The sequence below is a fragment of the Dama dama genome, chromosome 7 (assembly GCF_033118175.1).
Source record: "Dama dama isolate Ldn47 chromosome 7, ASM3311817v1, whole genome shotgun sequence".
Taxonomy (NCBI): Eukaryota; Metazoa; Chordata; class Mammalia; order Artiodactyla; family Cervidae; genus Dama; species Dama dama.
The window spans coordinates 51,744,138-51,752,025 of record NC_083687.1 but is presented as its reverse complement, the minus strand read 5'-3'; the positions used below and the strand labels follow the sequence as shown (position 1 = coordinate 51,752,025).

At 53.3% G+C, this 7,888-nt stretch overlaps 1 long non-coding RNA gene across 1 annotated transcript; it reads right to left on the bottom strand.

Annotated features, from left to right (window-relative positions):
- Window positions 1-495: 495 nt before the first annotated feature.
- LOC133059217 (uncharacterized) lies at window positions 496-6,823 on the bottom strand. The gene is made up of 3 exons (XR_009693505.1): window positions 6,688-6,823; window positions 5,064-5,130; window positions 496-4,844 (listed from the first exon to the last, which is right to left on the bottom strand). It is a non-coding gene; the product is annotated as an uncharacterized LOC133059217 (long non-coding RNA).
- Window positions 6,824-7,888: the final 1,065 nt, after the last annotated feature.

Below are 7,888 nucleotides of genomic sequence, written 5' to 3'. Positions count from 1 at the left end.
GCCAGGCTCCTCCGTCCATGGGATTCTCCAGGCAAGAACACTGGAGTGGTTGTCATGTCCTTCTCCAGGGGATCTTCCCAACCCAGGGATCAAACCCAGGTCTTCCCTCATTGCAGGCAGATTCGTTACCATCTGAGCCACCGGGGAAGCCTTAGGGAAGTTACTTAAAAGTTCTCATTAGCGAAACAGAGATAATCAAATCTACCTCTCAGGCAACCAGAAGGCCTCATGAGCCAGGTCATCTGTGGCTGCAGAGGCCGGGGTGGCGGGGGAGGGGGGAGGGAGGAGGGAGAGGGGAGGGAGGAGGAACAGGAGAAACGGGAAAGGATGAAGCGAAGAGGGGACCCTGGAGGGTGAGGGGGGTGGGGGGAGGGGAGCCCTGCACCAACTGCACCCTCCTGCCTCCTGGACATGCTTGTGTTTTTTTTTAAATAATTATTTTATTTTCAGTTGGAGGATAACTGCTTTACAATGTTGTGTTGATTTCTGCCATGCAACAATGTGAATCAACCGTGAAGTCACTGTTGTATCCGACTTTTTGTGACCCCATAGACTATAGAGTCCATGGAATTCTTTAGGCCAGAATACTGGAGTGGGTAGCCTTTCCTTTCTCCAGGGTATCTTCCCAACCCAGGGATCGAACCCAGGTCTCCTGTATTACGGGCGGATTCTTTTACCAGCCAGGCCACAAGGGAAGCCCAAGAATACTGGAGTGGGTAGCCTATCCCATCTCCAGTGGATTTTCCCAACCCAGGAATCAAACCAGGGTCTCCTGCATTGCAGGCGGATCCTTTACCAATTGAGCTATCGGGAAGCCCACACTTACCTGAGCTCCCAGTGTTACACTGCAGCTTCCCACTGGCTGTCTGTTTTACACGTGGTCATGTATAAGTTTCCATGCTGGATGCACTTGTTAAATGTTGGAGTCACAGTGAGCAAAGAGCCCTCAGCCACGCTTCTCAAAACAGAAGACTCAGTGTATATTTGGAAGACAACAATTTCATTTTCCAGGGAGAATTTTTGGTAAAAAGAGTTCACATGGGCAATTAAACTCTAACCTTTCAACACATCTGCTAAAAGCTATGGAAACAATAGTGTCTTGTATTTCCTATGAGCCAGCGCTTTGCCAGGACGTCGATGACATCCTCAGGACCCTGTGACATCAGGGCTGAGAGACCCATTGCCCAGTCGTGCACACTGAGCTCAGAGGGGTCAGGTCAGCGTCCAGCAGGAAGGCAGAAACAGCAAGGTCCAAGCTGAGGTCCCTTCTATCCCAAGTGCCACACTCTTCACCTCTGACCTCAGAGACTGCGGCCCTGCCACCCTCACGGAGGATGGCCACCGTTCTCTCAAACTCTGCAGCGTGGTCGATATCTCCATCTCCCCTGCATCCTTGACTCCTTTACGCTCCATCCTTGGGCATAAGCACCCGTTCATGGACTGAAGCAGTAAGGAAGGTCGGCACTGAGACTCCTCCTTCCCACCTGGCCTGGCCCCCACCCCGCATCTGTGTCCTCCCCAATTTCCTTATACCTTCGGCCTCCCTTCTCTGTGCAAACTCAAGACCAAAGACATGCATGTTCCTATTTCCTACCTTCTTACCCCAGAGTTGGCACGCCAAATGCACCATGCTTTTTGCACTTACTCTGTTTTCACCTAGCCAAGTGCCCAGGGAACATTTTGCTTTTAGCTCCAAGGGAGCGTCCTCTTCCTCCTCACAGAGACAGGCCCTGGTAAGTCATCGGGTTACCTAGCCAGGTGCTCGGGTTTGGCCACTTGCTGGTTGCACGTGTTTTATAATCACAAACAATCCTACAGGGAGCCACCTGGTCAGAGGTCAGTGTCCCCGCGTCAGGGGTAGCCCCAGGAGCAGGTCACGGAGTCGGGGAAAGGCCGTTGGAGGTCTTGCTGGCCGTGCCCCTCACAGGCAGGCGGGCACATCCACTGAGAAAGGACAACAGCGTGGGCACCTGGGCACCCTCGCCCCCCGACACCAGAGTGCTTGGTCAGACTCCCACCGCCTTCCCAGCTGGCCGATGAGACCTGCGTCCTGCTGCACTGACTGCAGGCGTCTCTGACTGTCAGGCTTGCACGTGTTTTGAACCATGTGTATTTCTTGTTCTGTGAACCGCCTGTGACCTCGGCCTGTTTTTCTGTTGGTCTTGTGGTCTTCTCTGCTTTCATCTCTGAGAGCGCTTCATGTATTTTGGAGAAAAACGCTTCTCTGTGTCGGGAGGTGCAGTTTCCCAGGTTCTGCCCTTTTCGCTTTCCCTTCTGGGTTGCGGTTTGGTTTGGTTTTCTGTATGGAAGTGGCTGCTGCTCACATTTGCAGTTTTTTTAAACTGGGGGCCATTTTCAAAGTCCCTCTTGAATCTGTTACAACATTGCTTCTTTCTGTGTCCTGGCTCTTTGGCTGAGAGGCACCCTGGGGTCTCAGCTCCCCAACTGGGGGTCGAGCAGGCACCTTCAGCATTAGAAGGCGAAGTCTTAACCACTGGACCACCCGGGAAGTCTCTATGCTTGCAGCTGTTCACCTCTGTGTTTTGGCTGCTGGATTTTGAGACCTAGTTCCATATGTCTGTCAACTCCAAGGTTATTCTATTTAGAGTCCCAACAGGAATTACAGGGCACACTCAAAGTCTGGTGACCCAAGTGGGGATTGCATACAAAGCGACTAATGACAAGGGCCTGGGCAAGTGTTGGGGGGCCCAGAGGTGAGAATGGGGGCCCTGCAGCAAGAGAGGCCATCACCCTGGGCCCCCCGGGGTGGAGGAGTCATGCAGCCTGCAGGGAGGGAACGTGTAGACCAGGCTGCCTAGAGAGGGGCCCCCGTCTGGGGGGACCAGGAGCGAGCACCCCACCCTCACGTTCCTCGCACCTCCCTGTCTGGCCGTAGCTCCACGCTGGGAGAAGCCTGCTGCGGGTGGTGTCCCCGTGGACAGCAGTCCAGGGCCCAGAATGAGGGAGCGAGGGGTCTGAACTCTGTGTGGTGGACGCAGGGGGCATAGATCAGGCCCACTTACAGACCCCTCTGGCAGCACTTGCAGGGGCTTACTTTCCAATTGACAACTTTACCATGGGGTCTCTCTGGATGGACTCTGGGTGGTCCCCGCTTCCCTTCCCCCAACAACCAGCCACTGGTCCCTACGCTGTTTACCACAAAATCCTCTTTTGACCCCATTTGTCATATATTAATGTCCCATGGGCACTCAGGGCTATTTCTGGACTTTCTCTGCTGTTCCAGTGGGCTGTGTGTCTATTCATATTCTGTATTAATCACCAAGGCCTTGTGAGGGTTTTAAGAACCGGGGAGACCAATCTCTCCTTGTTTCTCTCTTCTGCTTTATTTCTCTCTCTCTCTTTTTTTTTTCTCTTCTGCTTTAGAGTCTTGCTGGACTGTGCTTACTTGCTTATTTTCAGTGAATTTGCTTGTCTGTTTGTGAAGGAAGGAAGCTCTTTAGGTCATTTGGGGAGATTACATTAAACCTATGCACTTATTAATAGTGATAAAGTAAATGTGGTCATTGTTAACAGTGGAGAACTGGGTACAGAACAGGTAGGAGTTCTTGGTACTGTTCTTACAACTCGATGCTGGTGCGGCTTCTGGAACGTGGTCCTCAGGCTCCTCCCCACAGCATCCTCGCAACATCGGTGCTGCTTGTGTGGGGCTGGTGAGGTGCCAGCCGGCCACCAGCCTCTGGCCACAGTAAAACTGGCAGAAACAGCAGCAGTCTCGGGGACTGGATAACTTCTGGCCTTACAGAGTGCAGACCAGGCCTCCAGGGAGCTGTCTTCAGTGGCCGAGAAAGCAGCCTCCAGAACCCTGCCAGGGGTTTGGGGGAGTTTGTACACAGACATCACTGCTCCGGGAAGGATGCAGAAATACATCCTGTGGGTTAGGAGGAAGGCTCGGGTCAGGGACAGAGGGAAACGGGGCTCGGGAAACGGATGCTCTTCCTCAGTCGGTCCCAGAGGCACTAAGAGGTCGGAGCTGGAAGGAACAGCATGGGGGGGAGGCCACGTGCACAAGGGCGTGGGGACCGAGTGGGGGAGGCGAGGGGGCCCCCATCTGGGCCAGAGTCCTGGTAAGTGGGGTCCAGCATTGCTGACTGCTCTGGTGCTGTGCTTGGAAGGCAACTGGAGTGTGTGCGTGCATCTGTGCCGTGTGTGAGTATGTGTGTGTGTCTGTGTGTGTCTGACAGAGACCACGGCGGTTGGGAATGGGGCCCATCTGGGTTCCTGCTGGTACGAGGACTAGACCCGAGTTCCATGAGGCCATTGTCCCCAGCTCTTGGCAGCCCAGATTGAGAGCAGCCCAGCTGGGCAGCCGGGGCCCAAGGTCCCAGAGCCGGCCGGCCCAGCGGGTGGCTTCTGCCCCTGACTGGCTCCACGATGGGTCAGGACAGGCCTGGACAGCGGACACCCCTGCGAGACCCCAGGTCTGTGACTGAGCGGAATGCCGACCGCACGGAGGGAGGGAGGGAGCCACCACCCGGATGGATGGATGCAGCCCCACGCTGCCTCCCCAAGGGCCTGTCAGTGATGGCAGAGGCCAGGTCTGGGCTAAACCCAAGTCCTCTGTGTGGCCTCCCAGCAGGCTGGAGGGGGTCGTGCGGGAGATGGGGGATGGCGGACTCTCGGTGGGTGATGGAGTGTGGATGTTCCACACACCCCGCGGCATCTTTCTGAGCCAGCATCCGCTCACCGCTGAGACGCGTGTGCAGGGAAGGAGCCGGGTCCCAGGAGTAACAACTCATGTGCAGGAACGGGGCTGGGCTCCAAGAGCTGGCGTCGTAACCCCAAGGCTTTTCACCAGCAGATCCTGAGGTCCAAGGATGGGATCTCTGTGTAGCCGGAGAACGTGACTTTAGATCAAGGGGCATGAAATACACTCCAGAGAAAAAGAAGGTACTCATCTTCCCATTCTCTACACGGTCAGCCCAACTGCAGACCGCTGTGCCCTCTTCCCCTCAGCTTTGTCTGGAAATAACCTCCCAGAGTTAGGCTGCTGGGTGTGAAAGAGAAACGAAAGATGCAGTCCTTGAAAACTGGACACCATGTACCTCTTTTGGCTCAGGATTCCAGAGGGCTTATCAGCTCCAGCTTGGTTGTATGTTATCTGGTACAACCCTGCGCAATTAGAAACAAAATAATCCAATTTAGCTGACATTAAGCAGCAGCTATGAAGTGAGCATGCTGCTGGCTGCCAGGACTTTCAATATAACCAGGTCGCTGGTTTATTCATACACTTGTGATTGTTCTGGTGGTTGTTGGGGAGGAAGTTAGTATCAGAACTGCTTAAGGAACAACCTTGTAAGCTGTCACTAGGGTCTTTAAAAGAACAGGAATCTTTACATTGAACATTTACTTATTTTATAGAAGGATAAAAATAAAGTGTCTCTATTTTTATACTTTATACTCTTGAGACAAGTGTCTCTTTACCACAAAAGAGATTATTCCTCTTAGTGTAAGAGATTACAGAAAAATGAGTTACTGTTATTTAGTCTCTCAGTCGTGTCTGACTTTTTGTGACCCCATGGACTGTAGCCCGCCAGGCTCCTCCATCCATGGGATTCTCCAGGCAAGAATACTGGAGTGGGTTGCCATGCCCTCCTCCAGGGCATCTTCCCCACCTAGACATTGAACATGAGTCTCCTGCATTGGCAGACGATTCTTTACCACTGGGCCACCTGGGAAGCCCTACAGAAAAATGAGTGGGCTGGGATTTTACAGTCACACACACACACACACACACACACACACACACACACACACGTCTATACTGCCTGTCTCCACTTGAGAACAGATCAACTGTCTCTTCTGAGTGAAGACGGGGATATTGGAGTTCTCGGGCTGCTTCCATTTCCTGCCAGCTTCCTCTTCACTTGTTGTTGAACTACTGCTGGCTGAATGGAGCTCCCCCAAGGATTGTTCCTACCGTGGTCCCTGTGACCGTGGGCCTCTGAGACCGGGTCTTTGCAGGTGTGATCAGGTTAGAATGAGGCCATACTGGTGACTGGGATTGTTGTCCTTACAGGGGGACGGACGGTCTGACACAGACCACAGACCGAGACTGGGGTGGGATGGTCGTTACAAGCCTTGGAACACCCCGGGCTGCTGGTGACCCCTGGGAGCTGCGAGAGGGCCTAGAGCAGGTCCCCCTGCCAGCCCCCGGGAGGAGCCCACCCTGCCATCTCCTTGACTGCAGGCTTCAGCCTCCAGATCTGGGAGAGGAGAAATTTCTGCCGTCCCCAGTTTGAGGCGCTTTGTTACAGCAGCCCTGGCCAAACTTACAGTCACTGGTGCGCTGTCCAGGTTTGCATTAATCACAGTCTCCTGGGCAACAACAGTTCCTGATGTGCGACCTGCGCTTTACCTTTAAACAGACTCACTCTTCACCACCGGTGCCCTTAGTAACACACGCTCCTTTCTCAGCAGTTATTTCCTCTCATCTTCGGACTCTTGGTGCTGTCCTCCTCCTCTCCTCCCTGCCCTCCCCCTCCCTGCCCCCCGCCCCCTCCTCTCCTCCCCTGCCCCCACTTCCCCGTCCCCCTCCCTGCCCTCCCCCTTCCCCTGTCCAGCCCCCTCCCAGCTCCCTTCCCACCCCCTCCCACCGGCTTGCTCTCCCCCACCCCCACTCTGCTGGATGCTTGCTTAGCTGCTGACTCCTTTCTTTCCGTCTGACACCTGCTTAAGGAGCTCCTTCCAAACCCTCTGCTTTGAATTAAAGAGGTAACTTGACATGATGCCTTCCGTCCTTGAGACCGGGTTGTTTTTCTCTGCAAGCAGCTTAAAGTCTGTTTTCCTGGTGCCTTCGAGTACGGCCCCAGCAGAGGGAAGGGCTTGACCTGATCGGGTTTGTGCCGCGCCATCTGGACTTTGTTTCATGAACCAAGACCTGCCCCGCCTCGTGGCAGGTGTGCCCGGCTCCTGCAGGAAACACCCCGGGACTCAGGGCCTTCCCCTCGGGCAGTCTGACTGTAGCCCTCGCCCACTGTCCTTTCTCAGGACTGATTCCACCGGCTCAGGCTCAGGCAGGGGGAGAGACAGCCCATCTCAGCTGGGGGGACCCTCCCTTGTGGCTTCCGGGCCTCGAAGACTGGCCATGCCCTGGACTCTGCCCTGGAATCTTCCCCCTGCCTTTGGCTTCTGGTTTTTAAATGCACCTTTTTGGGTTATATTCTTTTCCTCCTTGCTGGCTGTCGGGAAATCCTATTTTTTTTTTTTTTTTTTGCCAGTTAAAATTTTTTCCGCTTATTTTTATTGAAAATTGGGAAGGGAAATTCTGTAAGGCCATCTCATTTAAATAGTGAACTTATGTTAAACTGATGTTTGATACAATAGCAGCAATATAATAATAATAGTAAAGATGTTGGCGGGGTACGTGGATGAAGATACTGTTACTCAGACTTCCAATCCCATCATCCTTATTCTAGGGACGTGGCAAAGAGGAAAAGGGCCACCAGGGATGATTTTTGCTTCAGAGGCAGAATCGTAGGACTCTCTGGAGAAACAGAACCAATAGGGTCTATATATCTATTTGTCTATGTCTATGTTGTTCACTTGCTCAATCGTGTCCAACTCCTTGCGACCCCATGGACTGTAGCACGCGAGGCCTCCTTGTCCTTCATCATCACCCGGAGTTTGCTTAAACTCTTGTCAGTTGAGTCGGTGATGCCATCCAATGATCTCATCCTCTGTCGTCCCCTTCTCCTCCTGCCCTCAATCTATCCCAGCATCAGGGTCTTTTCCAATGAGTCAGCTCTTCACATCAGGTGGCCAAATTATTAGAGTTTCAGGTTCAACGTCTGTATCTCTGTACATATCTTTATACAATCTACACCTGTATCTACTTTCTCTATACCTTTCTTTCTCTCCCTCCCTCCTT